General features: G+C 35.6%; 1 protein-coding gene and 1 long non-coding RNA gene across 32 annotated transcripts in view; both read right to left on the bottom strand.

The window, feature by feature from the left end:
- Nucleotides 1-24,615, bottom strand: part of NRXN1 (neurexin 1) — a 693,385-nt gene that overhangs the window by 616,686 nt on the left and 52,084 nt on the right. The gene's annotated exons all lie outside the window — the stretch shown is intronic.
- LOC141728479 (uncharacterized) overlaps nucleotides 1,392-24,615 on the bottom strand; it is a 69,858-nt gene continuing 46,634 nt past the window's right edge. The window contains exon 2 of the long non-coding RNA XR_012579429.1: nucleotides 1,392-24,615. This exon is cut by the window's right edge and continues 14,973 nt beyond it. This is a non-coding gene — a long non-coding RNA (uncharacterized LOC141728479).

Here is a 24,615-nt window from a genome sequence, read left to right as displayed (position 1 = left end):
GACTCAAAGAAAAGGGCTCTGAAAATGACATCTTAGGCAGGATCAGATGTTAAACCCATCTGGTTACACGGTTTAGCATATTTGGTTTTAAATCATGAGTTCTGCCTCTTAGCAATAATTGGTATACCTTTTTTGTGACTTTCACCAGAAAGATTTATATTGGCTGAGCAGCTTCCCCTAAATGTCTGACTGATTAAACTTTTAGTGATAGCAAGTCAAGCTGTCAAAACATTTTGAATTGAATAAAATGGAAAAAAGTCAAATTCCCACTCTGAATTAAACAGTGTATATAGCCAAGCCCTCTGCACTGGTAAACAGCAATGAAAATTCATTCCTCTACAGGTTTTTGTCATGGTAAGTTAAACCATCTTAAGCAGTTTTGCAATCTAAGAAAAAAATTAGTTCAGCTTCTTTATGGTACTTTATGAGGCTTTTACATTAAATTAGCATTGAGCACTTTAATTAAGGTAGGCTGTTTGTGATGGATGATATATTTCCAAATCACTAACACTTCACTTGGCTTTCCTGATTCCCATTTTCTAGGTATGGTTTATTCTTCTAAGCAGAATCTAAGAATACAGAAGGCCCAAATTCTAGCCCTACTTTTTATTAATTTTGCTGATTCCAGCCACTCTTAAAAAACAAAATAAAATAAAACCATAAAAAAAGGAAAAAACCCATGTATAATATCAAGTCACAGTTCAGAGGGAACAAAAATTTCCTCATTTAAATCAGGAGTAACTGCATTTATGTCATTAGTTTTGCATTGGTGTAAAATTTCTGTACCTGGAGGAGAGTAGAGCCATACTACATATTTCTGTACCTGCTGATGGTTCAGCCACACACAGAATTTACCAACATTTCTATCCATCCACTCTAAGGGACCTTACTGTTTACTGAGTAGCTCTGCTGGCAGCAGTGGAATCCAAGGTTTTTAGGACCCAAAATGCCAACCCCAAATGCTGCAGGCAGTGGCACAGAGCAACTTTTTCCTTTTCTGCACCACTTGATCGTACCAAGGACTTTTCACCCTGAAAACAGGTGACTTTCTCTTCAGCATTCTGACTTCAAAAAGATGTGGAAATTTTTCTATTTTTTCACATTGCACCAAGCTCCTCACTTGAAGAACTAGAGAGTTATCCTCTGTAAATCCTTATTTCCAAGACCTTCCCCCATGACCACCACCAAAAACAATTAATTGCCCTGCTATTTTCTGTGTTTGCAACCTAATTCCTCCAGCCAAAGTCTGCTCTTGGTGCTATGAGTGTAATCTGTTGACTGTGCATATCGAGCCAAATACTGAGTTGATTTAAATCTGGTGTGACACAGTTGAAATCAGAGGAACTGCACAACTTACACAGGCTGTGAATCTGGCTTATTATCTCCAGATGAATTGTCTCAGGCTGTCCCTACTGAACTGAGAGCAGATTCTGCTCCATTTTTTTTTTTTTTTTCAGCAAAAGCGCAACCAATTCTAATTATTTTAGCATATTACTGTGATTTAGTGATATGAAAATGGGAATCATATTTTTACAGTACATTTTTACTAATTAAAGAATAAAGAATTGTTTTAATGTTCAGAATGTTCAGTGATTCTTCTTGGAAACCTTGATATTAAAAAAAAACAAACAAAAAACACCTGACTCTTTCTATGTTTAGTGGTTATTTCTGCTATTACATTTTTTTCATCTGCTAGAAAATTTACACCTTGGCCACACAATTATTTAAGAACTGTATTTTCATGACAAACAGGAGAAACAGTAATTAGTATTTTGAAATTACAAAAACAAACAACACCATAAGAAATAGCATATTAGCAGCAGGATATTTACAGTGCCTTTTCTCATGACAATTTAGTTCACAATCACATTCCAGCAAGGAAGAATATAATATACTATAGACATATTTATGAAATTACAAAAGGGATTCAGAAGCACGGCAAGTGGTGAAATAGCATGAAATAAAGCTATATTATGAAGGTGTCTTGCTACAAAATTGATGGCTAGAAGTTTAAGGTACAATATTTTGTTTTTCTCAAAGAATAATGCATAATTATACATCTCTCTAAATTATCTACAAAAAAAAACAAAAACAAAAACCTGTAGTTAGAAATATCATTTCACTTTATCTGTGGAACTGCTCCCAGTGTTTCTTGGGTGGTGTAATTTAGCCTGTCCCATCCATTTCTCAAATTAGTAGAGAAGTTGATTTTATTGACATGGGGTTCAAAACAAAATATTTGGAAAGGATATGAAAATATGAAGTATGTTATAAAGCATGAACAATCATATAGTCAATAATAAGGAAGAATTAAAGCAATATATTGAATATCCGTGGTCATGATCATTGATCCTCTCAAGTGCCGGGTATCTGACAAATTCCATTAGGATTATCTGCATGTTTTAGAAATTACTTTTGAAAAATGTACTGCACTTATTGGTTGTCATTATTGAATGCAATTATGAATAATCAGAAATTGATTATAAAGATACCTGGTACTCTGATTTTGTTGCAGCCTCCTTTAGTGTTGGGTAAACAGGGTAACAGCATTTCCCAGTCCTGTTGGGATGCTTAAACAAAATCTAGAAATCTACCAGAATCTCAGCAGGAGGGCTTAGCAGTTCCTACATTTCCACATTAGATCTGAAATCAAAGTTCAGCCCCTCTTAATCTCCACACAGCTTTGGACAGACTCATTCAGAGGGTTTTCCAGTGCAGTTGGTAGAAATATGACAGAGACTTTATTGATATTTTTTGGGTGGAAAGGAGCAATTTCAGGATAACAGGAGTTTGGGCCCATTTTAGTTCCATTCTCTACATTCTCTACCTACATCTCTTTGAGGATCCTTTCTTTTCTGGATTGCCCTGTTCAGGACTTGGGACAAATGCAAGATGCCATCAGGAGCACTAATGGACTGCCTTCACTGAAAATAAGGACAGGGCTTTCTACCAAATGAGGGCATTTTGGCTTTCTGCCAAATGATCATTGGGGCACAATTAGATTTTTTTTTTTTTTTTACCAGCTTTTTACAAGACAAAGCCATCAGCACAAATTCAGTATGCTTCTGTAAATCCTAATAACATTCATGAATTTGTTCTAAGTGAGGCCATCTTTTCTGGACAGTATCCCAAGTGCTTTGAAAATGAAATAATGACAAGATCATTTGAGTTAAGCTACTCTAGATGAGCTCCAAGTGTGAAGCAGCAAGTAAGGGGGTCAGTGCAAGTTTTGAGTGCACAAGCAGAGAAATAATGAACAAAAATAGAAAACGGCATTATTTTTGTGGCAATTAAAACCATTACCGTGTTAATTACTGTGTTCATATATTTAAAATGAAGTAAAAAATGAGAGATGTTTCAGAAAAAAAAAAACTTTCCCCACAGTCATTATAAACCCTAAGAAAACTCAGCAACCATGTCTTACAAAGAAAGCCCTAAAATGCTCCATCTGTTGAATAAATCCAAGATAAGATAAAGAGGTGTCTCAACCCAGTCTATAACTATCAAAAGTTTCTGATAGCTTAGGATAGAAGTCCTTTCAACCAGACAAAGACTGTCATCAAGAGTCAGAAAAGTTCAAACTAAAAAGAAGACAAAAACATTCAATAAAGATAAAATAAGAATTGGCAATTCTAGGAAATTCTTCCCTGAAGTTCTTAAGACACAGCTTTTCGCTAACAGAGACTTTATATCAATCATTGCTTTTGGGCTGCCTTGTAGGAATCACTGGAAGAGATTCTGCCTTCTGCCATTTAGGAGGTCAGGTTAATACTCTCACAGTGGTACATTCTGGACAGAACTCCTATGAATCTATGAATTTTCTCTAGTTAAATGAGAACAGAAACCAAGGATAAACAGCAGCAAATACTTTGACACCCTGTTAAACAGAAAAGTGTTCAAATAAATTGTTTTCTCAGAACCAATCTCTGCATCATTTACAAAAATATTTCACTGAGAAATATTTCCCATGAAGAATTCAAATATAATGGGTGAAGAAAACAAAACTATTCAGACAAAAATCTATTTTCCCTATGCTTCACAACAGGACAATATCTCCAGCCAAAATTTACTTCTACCACCTGTTATATTTTTTATACATAACTTCTCTAGATATCTGAGAAACAGATGAGAAACAGAATCAAAATCAAGACATTATTAAATCACTACATTTCCTGAGGCAACACCTTTTTTGTACTATTTCATTCCTCTGCAGATTTATCACTTTTAGTGCTTATTATCACAAGTGTATCAAACATAAAGATATTCAACATTCTTTATTTTATGCTATTAATTCACGATGATTTTATTGTTACATATTTTTAGATACTGCACATCTGAGTGGGTTTTTGTGTGCCTGGAGCCACAGGAGTTGACAAATAAGCAAATCTTTGATACTCTCATCTCCTTTTTTTTTAACTGCTTCCTGGAAACGACAGTTTTGGAAAGTTACTTGTTCTCTCCTGTTAGTAGTGTTGACCATACAAACTTCTACAGTCTCAGTGGAGAGATCATGTATATATAAAAATTACTGCTTTTTAGTCGTATTAAAATCCCAAGAAATTTTACTATGGCCATAGTTTCCCACCTCATTAAATTTAATTTTTTTTTTGTCTTGCTACTCTCATATTTACTATACTAATGACCTGTCTAAAATACATCAATACTTTAAAGAAATTTTCATCAGCCACTGGGACAAGCAGTCCTGAATTTCTGTCATGGCTGTAGTCACCACAACCAGGAAGCAATTTTTTTTTTAAATAACTGAATTTAGAAATATTACTAGAGGTAGTGAAAAGAGAAATAAATAATTTGCATATGTGAGGGTGAATCAAACAACCACATTCCCTCCTCAGTATTTTAATTTCCTTACATAAGTAGGAAATGAAACACAATGTAAATTTATGCATTTTACTCAATAATCAGATATTCTTTAAGAACTGCTGCTCTTTTCTTGTTTATCCTCTGGAACTATGTCTCTGGATTTGAAAAAGTCAATTTCCACTGAAAATCTCGGGGATTTACACACTTTACTCTGCTGTGTGCATTAGCACCTCTTCCCTGTAATCACTAGAGGTCTTATTTCCTATCACAGAAAATGGATAGACTGACTATAACTACAAACTGACTGTATGTTCATCACTTTACAACTTCTCTTTTCTTCCAGGGTTTTTTTTATTCCTTTGGATTTTCCTCAGTTTTGCCCTGCTGGCTACATGGCATGCAAATATATTTTCAGGCTATTCCTATCAAAACCTTTCATACAGAATTAACTTTTCTGGTTGGCAGAGAGCAATGTCAAGTACAGATTATGTTCTATGAAAGTGATGTGGAGCGACACAGATATTTCTATTTCAAGAATACCCATTTTGAAATTAATTTGAGAAATTCATAACGTACTTCAATGCATTGTTTAATAAACACTTGTGAAATGAGGAATAAAGAATTTTTGGGATTACTCATGCTTGTTTTGATGTATGTGAAAGTAGAAACAAGTCCAATATTTCATTGTTGCACTCTGCTTTGTCAATTTGTCCTCTTGGATAGTCAATTATGGCTATCCAAGAGGCTGCAAATTCAGGTTCAGCTACTATCAGAAGAAATCAAATCCCTCTCCAATCATCCTTTCAGCAAAACTGGTCTCTTAGACCCATTAATAGAATAGGATTAGCTGAGCTGACAGAGAGTAAAGATGCAGTGCAGTGATTGAATGGCAGAAGCAATTTTCCAACTGGATGGCAGCTTTACGGAGGCGATGATCCAGTGGATAACATCAGCAGGACACTCAAAGGAGGAGAGGTCATGGGTTTAGTCCCTGAGAGGGATATTATTTTTACTCAATACTTCCTAAAGGTTGTTTATTGCATGGTGCACTGGCAGCTATCTACACTTGCACAATCTCAACTGTGCAAATATAGCATTTCTCCTTTATAGAACTTACCTAAGAGCAGCATATGACTGCACATTTTGAAGAGAAATTCACTCAGGCCCTGACTTTGTAGCTGGATATTTGTGCCTTCCCAGACTGGTACAACACCAAAATTAGCATGACAGCATGCAAAGCCAGCCATATTTTTGTATTCACACACTGTCTTTATAAAAAAATTAGAGAGGAATGTTTATGTGCTATCCTGATGCCATGACTTTGACACAGGCGGCTGAAGACGATTTGGTATGAAGTGTTCTTGAGAGTTAGTAACTAAAAATGTTGAAGACACATCGTACATAATTAAAAATAGAATACCAATATTCAAAATCAGTTTGCTGTATAATTCTTTAGCTCGCCACCATGAAATTTTCTTGGCTACTGCTGGGATTCATTTTGTGAATGTGAACTGAGCTGAAGCTGCCTTTGGAAGACATTAGAATGATATAGAACAAACCTTCTCCTCATGTAAATGGCAGTTTTCTCTGAAGTGAGTAAAGCTGTACTCTGAAAGTCAGCATACTGTAACAGAGTCCTTAATTTGACATCAAATTAAAATTTAATCATAGCTATCTGTGACTGCAAGTGAACAAAATAGATATCTTTATTTTTTTATTAAATGAACTTAATTTTCTCCTTTACTAGTCTACACTCATTTCAATCATAATGCTGAATGTTATTCTGATTAATTAGTTGTTATAGATAATGACAATCTAATTACAAGAAATTGTATAATTAAAAAAAAAAATCAACATTTCTTCACTTAAAATCTGGTCATCCTTAGCTAAAGTAAGAACTGATATATTTCTTCTTTCCTCCATAGATTTTACAGAAACTGCAAAATAACCTTATTTTGGTTTTTTGTAGCCATGTGTATGCCTGCATTGAGCTTCCATGTGTCCAGAGCACTTATATGTATTGCAACCAGTGACATGCTTCAGAATTATTCTTGATTTTCATCACTTTCATAGGAATTGGTTAAACTGTTATTTTCTTGGCATGAGGTTATATATTGTAACTTTTATAACACTCCGAAGTGATGTAACAAACATTCAGGCATTAGTTTAGTATAGGTGAAAAAGGTGGCTCTGAGAAGGAGAAACTGTACCTGATGTGTTTGTGCAAACCAATGGTATCAGGGTGAGCTACACTGATTTATCATCTATGACTGCTCCCATCTCAGAACTGCACAAATAAAAATTCAAATGGTAGTAGATAGTAGTAAACATTTCAAGATAGTCCCATATTTAGGGTTTATAGAAATCAACCCAAGACAGCTTGTTCTTCTCTTCCTAAGAATTAATGAGTAGCACAGAATCACACAATGATTAAGGTAGAAAAGGCCTCTGGAGGTCAGGTGGTCCAATCTCCTTGTGCCTGCTGTTGGCCCAGGGTCGTGGTCAGATGGCTCTGGAATATATCCCATGTTGGAAACTCCACTGCCCCTGAGGGAATCTTATGGGAGACGGTGTCAAAGTCTTTACTGAAGTCCAGGTAGACAACACTCAGTGCTCTGCTCTCACCTACCATATCAGTCAACCCATCATAGAGGTTTATAAAGTTGGTCAAGCATGACTTACCCTTGATGAAGCCATACTGACTACTCCTGGTGATTTCTCATCCTTTGTGCACCTGGAAATGGGTTCCAGGTTAGCTGCTCCATCTTGTTCCCAGAGAATGCAGGGATCTTATCAGCCTGTAGCTCCCTGGTCCTTCTTCTTGCCCTTCTTGAAGATGGAATTGATATTTGCATTCTTCTGCCTTTGTGAACTTCTCCCAGTTGCCATGATTAATTGAAGACTATCTAGACTGGCCTCACAATGACAGGGGACAGTTCCCTCAGCAAATATGGTTGTAACCCATCAGGTGCCATGGACTTAGATATGGGCAGTTTGCACAAGTATTCTCTGACAGGATCCTCTTCCACCAAGAGTACATCCTCCTTGGTCTACTCTTTCCTGTTTTACTCAAGGACCTGGGATTCCTGAATGTTGATTTCATTAGAAAAAGACTGAGGCAAAATAGGCATTCAAGACCTCATGCTTTTTCATGCCCTGTGTCTCCATGTCCCTTGTTTCAGGTCCACATTTTCCCTGGTCTTTTTGTCAGTAATGTACTTATAGTAGCCCCTCTTGTTGTCTTTGATATCCTTGGACAGCTGAAATTCCATTTGGGCTTGGGCTTTCCTCACTTCAGTATTGAATGCTCAAATAGTGCTTCTGTATTCCTCCCAGCCCTACCTGTCCTTCCCTTTTTCCTCCAGGCCCTTATCCCACAGAACTCTTCTGAGCAGATCTTAGAAGAGTCCAAGGTCAGCTCTTCTGAAGGCAACTGTTGTGTTTTCTCACTCTTGTCTGTACCTTCAGAGTCCTGAACTCCACCACGGTCACGGCAGATGAAATTGCCTGATCTTTACATTCAGAATGAGCCCCTCATTTTTGGTGAATGCGGTCAGGAGACTGCCTCTCCTTATTGGCTCTGATCTCATTTGGAGGTGGAAGTTACCACCTATACACTCCAGGAGCCTCCCTGTCTGCTTATATCCTCCTATGTTACCCCCCAGCAGGCACCATGGTGGCTGATGTTCCCCGTGAGGAGCAGGGCCTGTAAGTGTGACACTCCTCCTACCTGTCCATAGGCTTCATCTGCTTGTTCCTCCTGGTCAAGTGGATTATAGCAGACACCTTCTATAATGTCATTCTTGCCAGCTCTTGAAGTCTTCCTTATTACCTTTGCTCCTTTCTGAAAGAAATTGCTTGGATCTGTGTCCTGATGTTCACCTTCAGTCACTTCATATTTTTTCCTAAGCTTACATTCCCTTCAGTGTAGGCCCCATGAAGTTTTTTTTTTTTTTGTTTAGTCATGTTGTAATGTAACTCATGTATCATAATACATCAGCATGGTAGCACACTGCCAATGAAACTATGGGAAAGCGTCTTTTCCACTGTTAGCTCCTTCACAGCTGGAATACTGGCTAGGACAACAAAGATGGCATCAAGAAAAATAAATATAGGATTCTCTAGTGAAGAACTATTTCTGGTATAGAATTTTATCAGAACCAATTCTAATATCTTCCCACAAAAACTCTTTCTCATAAAAAAGTTGTCTCTGTATTGCCTTGCAGCACAAATGAAGGGGACAGCAGGGAACACTGTAACGACCTTTCATGGGACTGAGTCAAGCAGGATCTTAGAAAGAAATTAATGAGAACATCTAAATGTAGAGCTATAGAAGGAGCTACAGGGGAGACATAAATATTACTGATTCTGTAATATGAATAAATATATCTAATAAAATATGTTCTGAATGTATTTCTAAGATAGAATTGAGGTTGCTTCTTAAGCATGATACAAAATGGTATTTCTTATATATTTAAAGCAAAATGTTAATAATAAGGAGATGAAGTAAACTTTCCAACAAGAAAAATGCTGCTCTGTAAGGTAAATGCTGGCAAATAACAGAAATCTTGTTTGATTGTTAGCCCGTTATTGAAATGAGCACAAAAATCATCTGGTTCCTAGTTTTAATTCATGAAGAGGAGGAATAATTCTGAGGTTCCCAAAGTGGAAAAACTCCTACATCTAAACCATAATTAAAATTTCTTTCTGGCAGATTATTTATGCCATTAGGCAATTCACAGAATTACAATGATGAAAGCAAGTATCCCATACCATTTAACTCATGTACTTCATCAAGTTAACAAACCTCTCAAACAAAGCACAAGCATTTCTTGCATTTTTTTAAAATCATATTTTCTGAACAAAGAACCTTTCCATATACTAAGAGAGAAACTCATATTTGAAGAAGGTAGAATTTTTTTATGATTATATTCTCAATACATAGACCACATCAGAATATGAACATTGATGTAATAATAATGCCTTATGCAATGTGAAGGGTGTACAGGTGTAATGAATGCAGCCAACAGAGTGAACAAATGATGGGCTATGGTCCAACTAGTCATACCAAAACAGAAACAATCTGCACATTGAACACAGGAAAAAGATTTAACTTCACTAACACAAAACTGCAGAATGTCACATCAAGCCAAGGGACAGAAATAGATCACACTGTACTGCAGGATAAGTCTCTATAAAATTCAACAAAACAAAAACTAATGCATATGAAGGTGTGGAATTTGAGAAAGGTGTATCAAATAATAGGATTTTCATTTTTATGTATGTTCTTTTGTTTAAAGGAAATACTTAAAGGAATTTGTGATTCTAGCTTGTTCCAGAACAAAACTATAAAAATTGTACAAAAGCCATTAACAATACAATTATTTTCAATTGTAAAGCGTCTTTATATAGCATGTTAAAAAGTGCTTGATACATTTTCTGCTTTCTTCAGCTTACAGCAAGTGCCTTCTTGCTTTATGAAATGTATGTTAAAAGTGTCTATTGTGAAGAACATCTAACACTCGTAAATAATTTGCTTCTAAGAATAAAGAAAAAAATCAAACCACATTTCCCAAAACATGCTTATAATACATGGAGAGCAGTCACCTCATTTTACTTTCATGAAAACAAACCAATTCACCCTCCCCAACACCCCATTTGTCTCCAAAAGTACTTTAGAATAGAAAGGTCTCAGGTGTTTTTCTTTTATCACTTTGAATGTGCTTCAATATTCTATATTGACAACTGCAAATTTTTATTGAGTCTGCATTTTTAGTGAGTTCCCACAGTTTTCTGTAGTGGGCCAAATTCTTAAAATACACCACCTTCTGTTTAGGGCATTAGCACAACACTTAAACAACACTGATGTTATTGCTCTCTTACATCCTGCATCAAGTGGCATTGGTATGGATCTAAAAGACATGTACAAGATGTATCCTAACAAATACTACAATTACATGACATAAAAAGGACATGTTATATATCTAATGTCCTATATTATGTACTTTTCCTGTCCTCAGTCACAAGTAGTCTGATGAGAAGCATAAAATTGAAATACTCAAAATATGTAAAGAGGTAGCAAAAAATAAATGGAATAGAAAAACTGGGCAGGAATCATTCTTATGACATACAATGGGATCCTCTTTAGAATCCATTCAGGTGTAGAGGAATGTTTTCATTAATTTACACAGATGGGCTACGACCTGAATTGCTCCATGAATTTCATAGTTTACCTGCTGTGCTGGTACTCATCATCTGCAACTCCCATTGAGACCTCACGGCGAGTCACTGGAACACAATGAGGGCACCAGGCCCCTCTCTCTGCCAGGGAAGCATTTCTAATCAATAGCTTTTATTGCAATGGAAGTTACCACAAAGCTTTCAAGATCTGGGTTTATGTTGTAGTTAAAATGAGCTTAGTGCCATCTCTAGTGTGTAGTTACTTCACCAAGCTGCACATTATAAATTAGGTCAAGGCTGTTTGTGCAAACTGGTATTTTAGAAGATGAAACAAAAGCAACACAGGAGATGGTGATACTATCACATGAAAACCATCCTTGTGTGTTTGATTTGTGGATGCCTACACACACACACATTCAGATACATATTTAGATGTGATTGGAGACAGTAAAAATAGGTCAAATAAATTTTTCATCTAAATTGATTTGAGTGAGTACGCAATGGGAAAGTGCAGATTCTGATGGAAGATATGGTTTTGTAAATCTCCACTGAGACAAGAGAGCTACTCCAAATATATGCAGATGGGTTTAAGTCCCTTACAACACAAGTTCAAATCTCTAGTTGAAACCCCCCTAAAATAATTTAGAATTGTAATTCTTCTCATAGAGTTTCATAATTCAACTACATACACTTTGGAGTTTAAGAAGAGGACAAAGGCATTAAAAAAAAAAAAATCTCATACAAGCATCGACTATTTTTTTCTTATTTGTCAAACTTTTGTAGAAAATAGCTGTAGTAACAAACAATAAATAATGCAAGCCAAATCCAGTGAAGAGTGGCGTACAGATTTGATTTGTGTAGCAGCACACATTTTCTAAGTCCCAGTTTCTCCAGGACTGAAGAACAGTTTTTCACATGTGCTGGAAGAAAACAGCAGTACAAAGCACAACAGAAGTTCATTCTGTAGCACTAACAGCAGCCATGCTCCTCTGAAGTGAGATAAATGTCCCACTGGAAATTTCAGGTCAAGAGGAACATTGCAATGGGATTATAGGACTGGGCAGAAAAGACTGAAGGTGGCACAGAGAGTTTAGTCATTGTGCAGCAGTGATGCTCATTTGGTATCATTTACATATAAAATTGATCTCACTTGCCTATGTAAATTGATTATACACTCCTGGAATTTGGTGGTTTTCTTAGCAAATAGAAGGATGACATGCACGTTAAAGAAGAAGGACGACAATAACAACAACAATGGGAGAAGAATTAAAAATGAAAATGGAATGGAAATTTCTTTTGGAAAAACTAAATGTGTAAGAGTTAGCGTAACTTAGAACAATCCCACGAATCTCACTGTCCTTGGGAGGTTTTTCAGGAATCAGTCCTTACACAAATATTTTCTGAACAATTATTAAGCATTGAAGACACCTTTTTTTTCTTTTTCCTGCTCATAAGCAGTAATTATTTTTTTCTTTTTGTATACATTTTTCTTTAACAAATATATTTATTGGGGCCAATTAAACGAAACAGTACTGATATTTCAGATCTGTTTCTGTATCTCTCTCTGAGCAATTCTCATGGTTATGGGAAGTAAACTACACTATGGTCGGTTGTTTTGTGCTTGGGGTTATTTTTATGTATTTTATTTGAAAAATGAGTTGTAATTCCAGGTTTAGGTAGAAAAAAAAAAGATAACTGCATTTTTCCACCTTCAAAGAACAGTTCAAATATATTCAGGGCAAATTATGAACATTATTGTGATTCCCTCTGCCATTTGCAGTCTTTGCCCATTGTGCAATGTTTGGGGAATTATTGATATCTATAAGAGGAAGCTGGAGGTCAGTCAACCAGTCAGGGCTAGACTAAGACTAGTTGAGCTGATATCCAGGGACAAAAAAAAAATAAAATTACACTCATTCATCAGTGTGAAATAGCACCCCATACACAATTGTTCAGAAAGCATTTGGCTGAACCATCTTAAGTTATACAGAGTCACGCTAGCAGCACCTCAAACAAAAGAATACCTTGGCAATAGATTTTCTGGCAGGCTTCTCTGCCATGGAAAGCAAAGTAAAAAGTGTGTATCGCTTTCCTCAGTTTCCAGCAGCATCTCCCACTGACTTTGAGAGATGCTGTTCATGTGATGTAAGAACAGCAGCTTAGGCAACACACAGCTTTTCACCAGGAAATTTATAAACTTAGATGCCCAAACTTGATTTCCAGTGCAGTATCTGCAAATCCTATCACTTTTATATATTGGTTTGTGAACAAAGCACTACAGGGATAGTATAATGGTGATTTGAACGTAAGGCAAAATATTTGTAAAGGAACTGAAGGACAGAAATAGGTAAACTGTGGGGTAAAACAGGACACATTACCTTGCTGAACAGGACCCTCTCAGAAGAGATGATGTGAATATAAACTTCCATACAATATGCAATATCATGTATTATGGCACAGAGATCCAAAACATGCTTCAGTAGATTCTGGAACTCTACCCCACTCATTTTTCATATGCATGGAAAACCTCTCCCCCATACAGCCCTCAAAAAAAACCAACCAAAACCATGCAGGAGTTACACAGCACCTTGAAAAATCAGATTCTGAGAAAGCATTTTCATCCCTTAGGACATGAGCATCACTCCTCACAGAAAATAATCACATAGCTCTGATGATATGAAAAAGATGGAAATTACAGTTCACAAGGCTACTAATAAACAAATATCAAGAGAAAAAATGAATCTTGGTCTCTACAGGCAGCTACAGATATACTGTGACTGCAGTGTGGAATCAAACCAAAGCATTTAATCTTGTTCTAAAGCTACATTTTACAGGTAAACCTATCACTTGTTTTTGGGGAAAAAAACCCCTCTTCTAAATTGGTTCTTAGGGTTAATTTTTGCTCATTCTACTTCTGCTTTTTCTTTTTTTTTTTTTTTTTAATTTTTGAAGTTTGATCCCTAAAAATATCTCTCAATTTTCAGTTGATTCTATACACCTCGGCTTTGAGCACTGAGCTCATAACTTTGAAAGGAGAAATCTTTTTAGTGCGCTGATGAAGTACTCACACTTCATTAAGCACTGAAACCTCTCTATGGTTCTACAGTGTGTTTCATGAAAGGACCTCAGCAGTTTATGCTTATAAATGCTTCCCTGCAGCAGACAGAAAATTTGGTAGTTAATATTTCTGAGCAAGCAGAAGTGGTGCTTGAGACTTGTGTGAAAGGCATTCAGCTGAATGTGTGCATCTAGGAATTCTTCCTCTCACAGCTAAGCAGGAGAAAACACAATAGGAGAATTTTAAATTGATTCAGGAAAATTGAAGAATAAAAACTATGGTAGAGGAGGCTAGGTTTAGACATAATTCAGGTACGGGACATCCAAATCTAGGAAAGATCAGGTAGGAATCATGCAAGGCATACAGTATTTTACTGAAAGAGGAGAATAGTTTAAATTGTGTTTAATGCTGCTTCTTTAGACTATATCATCTGTGAAAGTTGTTGCTATCTTTTGCGTGGATTTAATTCTAAAACTCTATTTTGTTAAATAGGTGAAAATATGCTGTGCAGAATGTGATGAGAATTTGTGACCTCCTTATTTTATTCAGCTAGGAAAATAAGGAGGGAAAGTTCTCATAGAAGTTATTTATTGTCTAAAAATCACAAAATCACTGAATATTCTGAGTTGGAAGGGACTCACAAAGATATTGAGTCTAACTCTTTAATGAATGGCCTATATGGGGATTGAAGCTTGATCTCATTATCAACATGCTCTAAATGTTTGTTCATTGTAAGGGTCTTGGTTGTTCCTCCATTTAGACTACCCTTTGTTTTTAGCAATAGCACTATTTGAACTACTATTTTTGCAGTTCTTTTTATAACAAAAAGCAGTAAGCAGGCAAGAAAGAGACCAGAATCTTCTGCACCCCAGATACATATACTTATTTTTAGGAAATGCCTCCCAAGTGCAAATTTAATTTCTTGCAGATTTTCCCTTTTCCCTTTAGCTTTATGTCTCCTGTAGAAAGAATTGTAGATTTAATACGAAGAACAAAATGTCAAACAGAAGAAAATAAAGAAGACTTACTTTTTTTTCCACCAAGAGGAAAGTTAAAAAATCTCTTCTTATCAAGCGTAATAGAGAAGGAATGTTGTTACATATGCAGAAAAACTTTCTCAGGAGAGAAATATGGAAGAGAAATATTCAGTTCAGTTGGTTCCAAAACTACAAGGTCTTCAAAAAGCAACCAGAACAACAAAAGCACCACATATTATTCATTGCAATAACATTACGTGCCAAAACATCAAGCCACTTCAGGAAAGAGGTAAATACAAACAATTCCCTCAGACTTCCTCATCTACCTCTACACTACAGCATCTAAAACTCAGAGACATGAGAAGCAGCCAAGTTTCTCCAAAGGTTTACATTGTTCCAGACTTAATTCTGTCATTTCTTGGGCTATTCATGACCCTGTAAATTCCAAACCGAGCAAACTGAAATAATGTTTGTGTTGCTGGATTATTTTCCTATTTTCTAATCATTATGGAAAAACAGTGCCATGGCTCCTTTTTTTCTAGCACCACCATCCTCTGCCTTGTCTCTTCGCTTTTTCCAGCAATGAACTCCTGCTGAAACCCTCATCCTCTGTGGTTGGTCAACACAGAAACAAGTAGGATTTTTCTACAACCTGACTACTGGGAGTAAGGAAAGAAAAAAATCCAAGTCATAATTTCTAACCTACAGGGAAAAATATTTCATATTAAAATCAAATAATCACATACTGAATTATTACAGCTACTAGCAGTTTTTGTCTTTGGCCTTTAGTGCATTGAAATGTTTAATTCTGTGGCCACCAGCTGTTAAGCAGAATATTTTACCAGGGATGTATCAATCTAATTAAGTGTGATAAAAACCAGAAACATCCAGCATGTTTTTCTGTCTTAGTGTAGGAAAAACTCTGTCAGTCCTTAAAATATTTATCTAATGTCTTTTCATCCCCCAGTCCCATTACATCTATTTCAGTGTTTCACTATTTGCATCATTAAAAAAGCTCTTCCGACTGTTTAAACTTACTATTAATTGATAAAAACCCAGAATATTTATTTCCTTTTTATGCCACCCTTTACAAACCTGATCTTTGCCATCAGGTCCTCCCTCAGTAATTTATTTAATATGATACATAACCCTACTGTTCAGTTTTTTATTTTATAATTCTGCCTTGTTTCTGACTTGCAATGGTTAAAACTGAATGCAGAATTCCAGCCTTGAGTACTGCCCTGAGCAGAATTGGATAATTACTTCACCATGTCTTACAAGATGTATTTCCATTTACAAGAGATAAAATGTTCCCTAGATTTTTTTACAACTTCATGGCTTTGCTAACCCCTGTACAGAATGTGATACATGCATACTCACAGATTCTTTTCCAAAGAAACAGTATTTCACCAAGTTTTTTTCTACACCATATTTTTGCTGTCCATAATTTCTTCCTACGCCTAGCACCTTCCACTTGCTTCCACAGAGTTTTAACATATTTTTTTTGTCCTTTTCTCTAATTTGTCAAAGCTGATTTTGAATTCAAAGCTTGCTCTTGAATATGTGGTTTCTCTTCCCCAGCTCTGCATTATCACAGATTTAATAAACTTGGTCTGTGCTCTGCCATCCAGGCTGATTAAAGGAAAATAGCAAAGAATTGATTCCAGGGTGAATGCCTTGTGGTTGGTTTGTCCTTTCACTTTGACAAGCAATTACTGGCAACTCACACACTTATCCAGACAACTTTGCATGCAATTTACTAATTTAGAAACTTAATCTAGCCCAAGATTCCCTAGCTAGCTTAAGAGAATATCGTGCTAGACAGCACAAAAAGATATGTTAGAGAGTGCCTAAAGATTTGTTTAGGGTTACATGACATCTGCTGCTTCTTGACAATCTCTAACAATTGTTGAAGAATTTGTTCATTGCAATTTGTTGCTGATCTACTGATACTCATCTCTTTCTTGGCTTGCTACTGCTAAGAAATCATTTTTTTGATTATTTGTTCCAAAGTCTTCCAGGAAATGAAGCTAGCCTGGCAAGTTAGACTTGATTGCAAATTTAAAATTTGGCACTAACATCCCCCTCTTGCAGTCTTTGAAATCATCATTTGCCTTTAGCAACATTCTTATAGGAAACCTCCAACAGAGGTTAGATTGCTTCTGGCCAGTATTCTGCTAAATATCAAGGTGCATTTCATCACACCATGCTCATTCATGTACTGCATGGGCATCAAGGCCCTGAACAAGCTGAAATGCAAATAAATTATTTTTCACAATGAATGCTTCAAATACTTATGCAGGATGGTCATGCACCTGATAAAGAAGCTAAGAACAAAGTAGCAATAAAGAGTGAGCATATTTTGCTATTTATTTCAGAAGTATTTCAATCTGCATTGAGATATTTAAGTTTGTAGCAGTCAAAGTACATATTTTAGATCATGAAATCACACTGAATACCTGCAAAAATAAACATGCACCTGACCTACCAAAGAATAACCACAGTTTGTGTTGGGTCTGGCTGAGATGGAATGAACTTCCCTAGCAGCAGCCTATATGGGGCTGTGATTTGAAATTGTGACTAAAACAGCACCAAATCTTTGTCTGGCCCTTATTCTGCCACCCAGAAGGAGAAGGCTGGAAGTGGAAAAGAAGCTGGACCAGACACAGTCAGGACAGGTGACCTGAGCTGGCCAAAATGATGCTCTGTACCACATAATACCATACTCAGCAATAAACTGGGAGGTTTTTCCTTCAAATGTAGCCATTGTTGGAGTCTGGCTGGGCATCAGTCTCCTTAATGAGAAAGTAGCTGCCTCTCCATTTCTTGAGGGTTTCCCCCCATCTTTTCTTTACTTATTAAATTGTGCTTATCTTGACCTTTCATATTTTGCTTTTCCTATTCTTCCCCTTCCCTGGTGATGGAAAGGGAGGGAGTGGCGGGATGAGTGTGCAGCTTCTGGATGAGGTGAACTGACAACAGGTGTGTTAGATGGAACACAATCATCTCTAAAAATTCAGGTCACGTTTTTACTACATGTAAAAACATTCCAAGAAGTATCCCTAGCAAAGTTAGCAACACAAGTTGCTTAGCCAGCTGGAAAAGATTGTTTAGCTATTTAAAAGTATACTGAATCCTGTTCAGACAATATTTGTTATATTGCATGAAATAAGGACAATTTTTTTGCAATTACACTGTAATTACACTGTAATTACACTGTAATTTTTGGTTGATTCAGGACCATTAAAATAATTTAACAATACATAAGAAGCACAGTATGGATTTCATTTTGTCTATAGATTTCTATAGATTTTATAAAATACAATATTTTGAATAAAATTACAGGTGTGATGGAGCCACCCATTTAGCTTTCATATCCATATTTTAGTTCTTTACTTAATCTTGTAAAAACTATTTTCTAGCTTTTCACGGGAAAAATGGAAGCTCACCAAACAGGCAAGCCAACTATTTGTTAATGTTCATTGTACAAGTGATAGAACTAGCAAATGTTGCTGGGGTTGTTGTTGTTTGCACAATCCAAACTTTACATCGAAGGACTCATACTTTCCCTGCAGATTGCACTTCAAGAAGCCACAGTTTCTGTGCATGGCAGCGACAAGAATTCATATATATTCTATATCAAAAATACAATTATTTCTCAAATAGGCGAATATTGAAAGTTTTTACTGTGTATTTAGTGCTGGCAATATTTGTGTTGTCTTATGGCAGTTTTACAGGCTTTGAACCAAGAATTTTACTCCTAATTGTCAGTTCAGACAAAAGGAATTCATCATCTACAGTCAAAGCTTTACATATTTTGCCAGAGTTAGGTCTGAATTCTGTATCTAGAGAACAAGATTTCCTGCTGTTTTCAGTACTTAGGTTGCAATGCAATCTCTGCCACAGGTTTGCATGAATGTATAGATCAGCATTTTGCTAAATGATGTGTGAAAATAGTTACATACCTAGGGTGTTTACATTTTGAAATTTTACATTACTTTAAATAGCTACTAGACTACTGCTGACATTCTAATAACTTTTGTGGTGTACTGAGTCCAGTACTGACAGGCATGCATTACAGTGCAAAAACAGTGTAGGAGGAGAAAAATGACAGATCTCAGCTTCTCAGACATCCTAAGTGGATATTATACTTTAGGACTCTATAGAGAAACAATTAGCCAGATGTTTTTACTGGTAAATTTTTTTTATATGCTGCTATTTAAATTGTCATTACTTATTTCCTTTGATATCCTTTTTTTTTACATTATCCTGGCTGTAATGTTGAGCAGTTAAGTTGATGACCTCCATAAACTCTTTTGTTTTTCTGAGTTAAAGAATAAAAAATAAGCAACAAAAGTAATTTTGACTATTTTTCTTCATATTTTCTTCAGCGCTCAGCAATCAAATTCACCTGGGCCTAATGCTTTGCAGATTTTCACTGCAGTAGCCTCTTTATTGTCGTTTCCAGCAAAACAGCAAGGTATTTAACATTTTTCTTTCCCTCAGGAAAATGTACCTGTCTCTGAGATGATATCTTCTGTATTGTCTACCAGTAGCAAGACAAATAAGAGTCCCTTTGCAGAATCAAACTCATTAGTTGCTATCTTTAGTTGGGTTTTTTTTCCCTCAATGATCCTAGTTTTTGCATTTTCTTGTTTATTGCAAATTTAAGTCAGCTTGAACATCATTAAATTTAGAACAAGTCCCAAAGTTTTACTTTTAAAATTACACTTTTAAAAAGTAATCTGTTTACTACATTTATCTCTCACATCCTCCTTATGTATATCACCATATTTCTCCCTCTGAATCAGGCATCCCATTCTACACTATTGGCTACTAATAATTTATGGATTACAATGGATTACCATGGAAGGTCCAGTACTAGTCAGGTCAGCTCCTCTGCAGTGGATGAATTTATGTGAGCTTCCATCATGTCAGGACACCCATGTGTGTTTTTCTTATCTCATCCAGAGGAGTGGTGCTGTTGTGTGTTATTCACCTGCCACTGCATGGCAAAATAACTTCCTGTTACAAACTTCCTGTTTACAAAAGGTAATTCCCCTATGAGCTGAGCTTATAGAGACTCACATGCCTGGAGGTTTGACTTCAGCAATTCATACATAATGCCTGCGGTTGTAAAAAGCATCAAAAAGTCCAGGCATACCCCCAGAGCAAGGCAAAAAAGTGTGACAGCCTTCATTCTAACAATGTTAGCACTGAAGTGCATCCAGAGAAACAGCAATCATTGGAGGAGGCAGAATAACTGGAGTAATTCCAGCCTTACTACAAATTTATTATCATTTTTAAAAGGGTATATTAGAAAACCGTAAAAAAAATCTGGTGTTGTCTTTAAGGAATGAAATGGTCAATGGTCAAGAGGAGGAGGAGGGAATGAGGGGACTTCTTCACCACCATCTGCATCTTTCAAAAGTGGCCTTCCTGCTTTATTGGGAGTATTTTCTAATTTAAAATATTAAATGTAGACATTTGGAAGACAATAGGATTTATGGCCTGAGTGAGTATTCTAAATTTCATGGTCTTCCCAAAGCACTCTGTGTATTCAGCCATGGATTACCTAATACTTCAAGCCACATATTGTTTCTCTAAATCTGAGTTCTCTAAGTTTTATTTGTCATATACACACTGGCAGCAGTACAAACAGTGAAATACTTTTTTTTTTTTGTTATTAATGCAATTTTTCAACCATCTGCACACTAAACAACAAAGATTAAACGCCTTTCATTTCTTAGCCTAAGTAAAATGTCAAAGGCTAATTTTGTTCTGTGAACAGCTGAGAAGTATTAGCAAAAGCTTTTACGGTCTTTTCAACATATTTATGGTTTCAGAACAAAAAGGGTAGAGAAATAAATAAGGTTTCTGGCCTCTAGCTTGAGACACAGCTTCTGCAAAATAAAAACAACAATCCTTTAGAAGAAGTACAAAGGAAATATTGCTTTTTCTCATCAGGTCAAAGCTGGAGTTTCAAATGTTTGCAGGCAAATATTTTCCTGATTGTTTGCAACTTTTAACTAGAACTGTTGCTTTACTGTCTTTTTCATCATAACACAAAGTCCTTTATAATTTTCCATGAGTGAAAACAACTTTTGCTTAGGGTTATGAGTTAGGCATTAAAATATCTTTCAGGAGCAATACAAAGCAGAAATCCATCCTGATATCTGTTCCACTTTACAAATGAAGGAACTAAGACCAAAATGGTAAGATCATTTCCCTATAATGAAAAGAAAACAAGGAAAACTTGTAGTTTGAACTAGTTTCTTATTAAATTTTAAACTGATTTATGTGAATATGAACTGTATGGTTAGTTTGAATTACTTATTTGAATAGTATTACAGATGGTTAAATCTAATTTCAGAGGATATGGATTGACACAAAGCTGTCATATAATCAAAATAAAGCAAAATTTTAGTATTTCCTAAAAATAGATAAATTTCCCACCCAATAGATAAACAATTTTGATGGTGCAAGCTGATTCTAGATTGCTTCCTTTAAATCTTTCTTTTTGGCTTTTTTTGTGATTTTGTTCATTAACACCACAAAAAAAAAATCATAATTATCACAGAATCTTTTCTATCATGAAAACATACTGAGAGATGAGATTTTGAATAAATTTAACAATATGAACAATGACCACTAAAAAGAGCTGCAGTCTATGACCCTACTGGTGAACAGTGAGAAAAAGAGCTCCTGCCTTCCCTGTGCCTCTCAGATGACTGAATGTGGGGAGTAATTAATTCAGAGAGGAGGCTGGATTAGAAGTGAGTCTCAGATAATCATTGCTCCCATGAAACAGTGTTTTCCACAGACACAAAACCTGCTGAGTCTCAGAAGCATTTGCTGTTTTATAAAACTCTACTGCTGCTTCCCATCAGCTTCTACTTACGAGTGATAAAACCTGGAGTTCCTCACAAAGCCCAGAAGTTTCATTTCTGCTTCCACTCAGATCTGATCTAGCTACAGCCTGTAGCTGAAGTTCCAGGAATGCACACAAGATTAGCAAAGCTGAGATGATGACATTTTATGTGTTTATATGTATATACCTGTTATATAAGGAATAATAAGCCAAAGAAAAAAAAAAGTTTTATTTTTGAACTTACTAATCCATTAATATTTACTGCACTTAATAATAGATTTTGAACAACAAATAATTGCTTTGAAACATGATTAGAATTCTCTAGTGCTCACAGCACTCTGAATTTAGAAATTCTATAAACTGCAGTAGGATCATTTAGCATTTAGATGGTTACTTTGGCTTATACATCAAAACCTATAAGCAAAGGTCATTTTCCTACATTTTTCTATATTTTTCTTTCCTTTAAAATACACATATTTTAAATATGTTTTTACATATTTAAAAACAATAAAAAGTTTCTATTTCATATGTGCAAATTCATGGTTGAACTATCTTCCCTGATTACTTCCAACATGACTTTTACTTCTGGTTATACAGAAGTACAGAATCCATATCTCTCCTGCTGGCTTAACCCCAAAATGCTTACACTTACTACCATTACTACGGAGAATAAAGATAACTGAAAATATTTATAAACAAATAAAATTTAGGTATATCTTTTTTACAAAAATGCATTTATAGACATAAATAATCTCATGTAAGGACCACTGAATTCAAAGGGCATTTTTCATTGACCTCAGGGGGGGTTGCACCTGGCTTTGAATGCAAAACTAGAAGCACTGACAGCAACGGAAATGACTTCTTAACATGTGCCACTGCATATGATAAGAAAAAGTTAAAGCTGATAATGGAAAAAGACGATGCCAGACAGAGTTCCCTATGATGCAGAGAGAGTTCACAGCTCCCTATTGAGATGCACAACACAGACAGGAATCATATGAAGGCCATTATGCTAATTCCTGAACTGTTGTTCAGTAGTGGTTATTTTGAGCATCTCAACATAGAATTAAAAAAAGAAAAAAGAAAACAAAACTAAAACAAACAAAAGCCACAAAACAAACAAAAAAGTAGCAAATGCAAAGGAAATGCTGTAAAGTGTGGAGAAAATGTTCACTCGCCAGGAAATGACTAAAGGTTATCAGAGCTCATGAATATCTAAGAAATATACCAACTCAGACCATCACACTTAAAAGGCTTTTTATGCTTATGACTTTCTAAGAAATACAGAAAGAAAAAAAGATGATATAAATTCCCACAATTAGAAAGGTAGTTTAAATATTTCATTTTTACCTGCACAAAATAATTAAACTTTTTCTAGCCTGGTTTCTTGAAAACAGATCTTTGAATTTTAAGATAGATATGCAGCATCCACTTCCACTTAACCCAGTGGCCTTATTAATGAAAAAAAAAAATCTGCTTTGTTAAAAAGTATCTAACAAGCTCTGCTCCTTTCCATTCACTGAAAATACACCAAGAGGATCAAGTCTTCTATAAATGCTACATTTAGCTGTACAAGAGTTTACCTTTTGGCCATGGCTATCCATCAATCCAATTAGTACAAGAATTTGCCAAAAATAGCACTTGCTTCCCTAAAGACCTGTTGAAAATATTCCTATACAGTATTTTCTAAATTGTCTTCATACTTGAGAGACTTTGAAGTGTGTACACCAGAATTGCCAAGTAAGCCTCTTCCATTTACCTATGAGGAAAATTTATCTTTTTCCAGGCTTCTATATTATCCACAGGTTTGAGGAAAGAACTGCCATCAACAAAGAAAATTGTGAAAATGGTGTATACTTTCATATATCTTAAATCGAATTTTTCATTTTGCAGGCTACTCACTATATTCTGTTTACGTCTTATATCACCATTTACATAAAGCAGGCAATCTTTCAAAATTAAAAACTCTGCCAAGTAACTGCTACTATATTCTGATGTTATCTGAAGATAAAATTCTTTCCTGTTTGTAGTTTTTTGCCTGTAAAACTGCTCTCAAAAATGAGCTAAAGATTTTTTTTTAATGGATGACATACACAATAGATATTTTGATTTGTAAAAGAATGGAAGAAAGAAAATAAATATAAGAGTACAAAGAAATATCATTTAGTCAATTACTACAAAATCCAAAAAATAAAATTGGTAACTAAAATACAGGACTTTTTTTCTTTTTCTGTTCAATTTTCTACAGTTTGGGAATCCTGAGTCATTCACATATTAACATGCTCACATGAAAATGAGAATTAAAAAATGGTGGACTTTGTGTTTGATAAAAGAAACGGAGACATTTAACTGAAGAAGTAATTAAGATGTAGGCATTCACCTGCCTACATTTCTTCTGGATTTATATTCAGCACACACCAAAGACACTATTTTTGCTTAAATCATCACAATACAACCATGCCCCCGCAGGAAGTACACAAATATAACACAGAAATCAAAGACTAATGCAAAAAGGTTTGCCTGCATAACTCAGATTACTGTCTATGCTGCTGGAGGGGGTGCACTTGGGAACACTCTAGATAACATCAGAAAATTTGCCAGACTGCACTGACAGGTGTCAGCATTGCTATTTTTACTCTTCTTAAAAACCTAGCAGCCCCTTTTGTGACAAAAAAACAGAACAGTAAGTATTACTTTTTTTTAAGTTT

Source organism: Zonotrichia albicollis, chromosome 3 (genome assembly GCF_047830755.1).
Source record: "Zonotrichia albicollis isolate bZonAlb1 chromosome 3, bZonAlb1.hap1, whole genome shotgun sequence".
Lineage (NCBI taxonomy): Eukaryota > Metazoa > Chordata > Aves > Passeriformes > Passerellidae > Zonotrichia > Zonotrichia albicollis.
The sequence above is the reverse complement of the archived record's forward strand: the minus strand, read 5'-3'. Positions and strand labels throughout refer to the sequence as shown.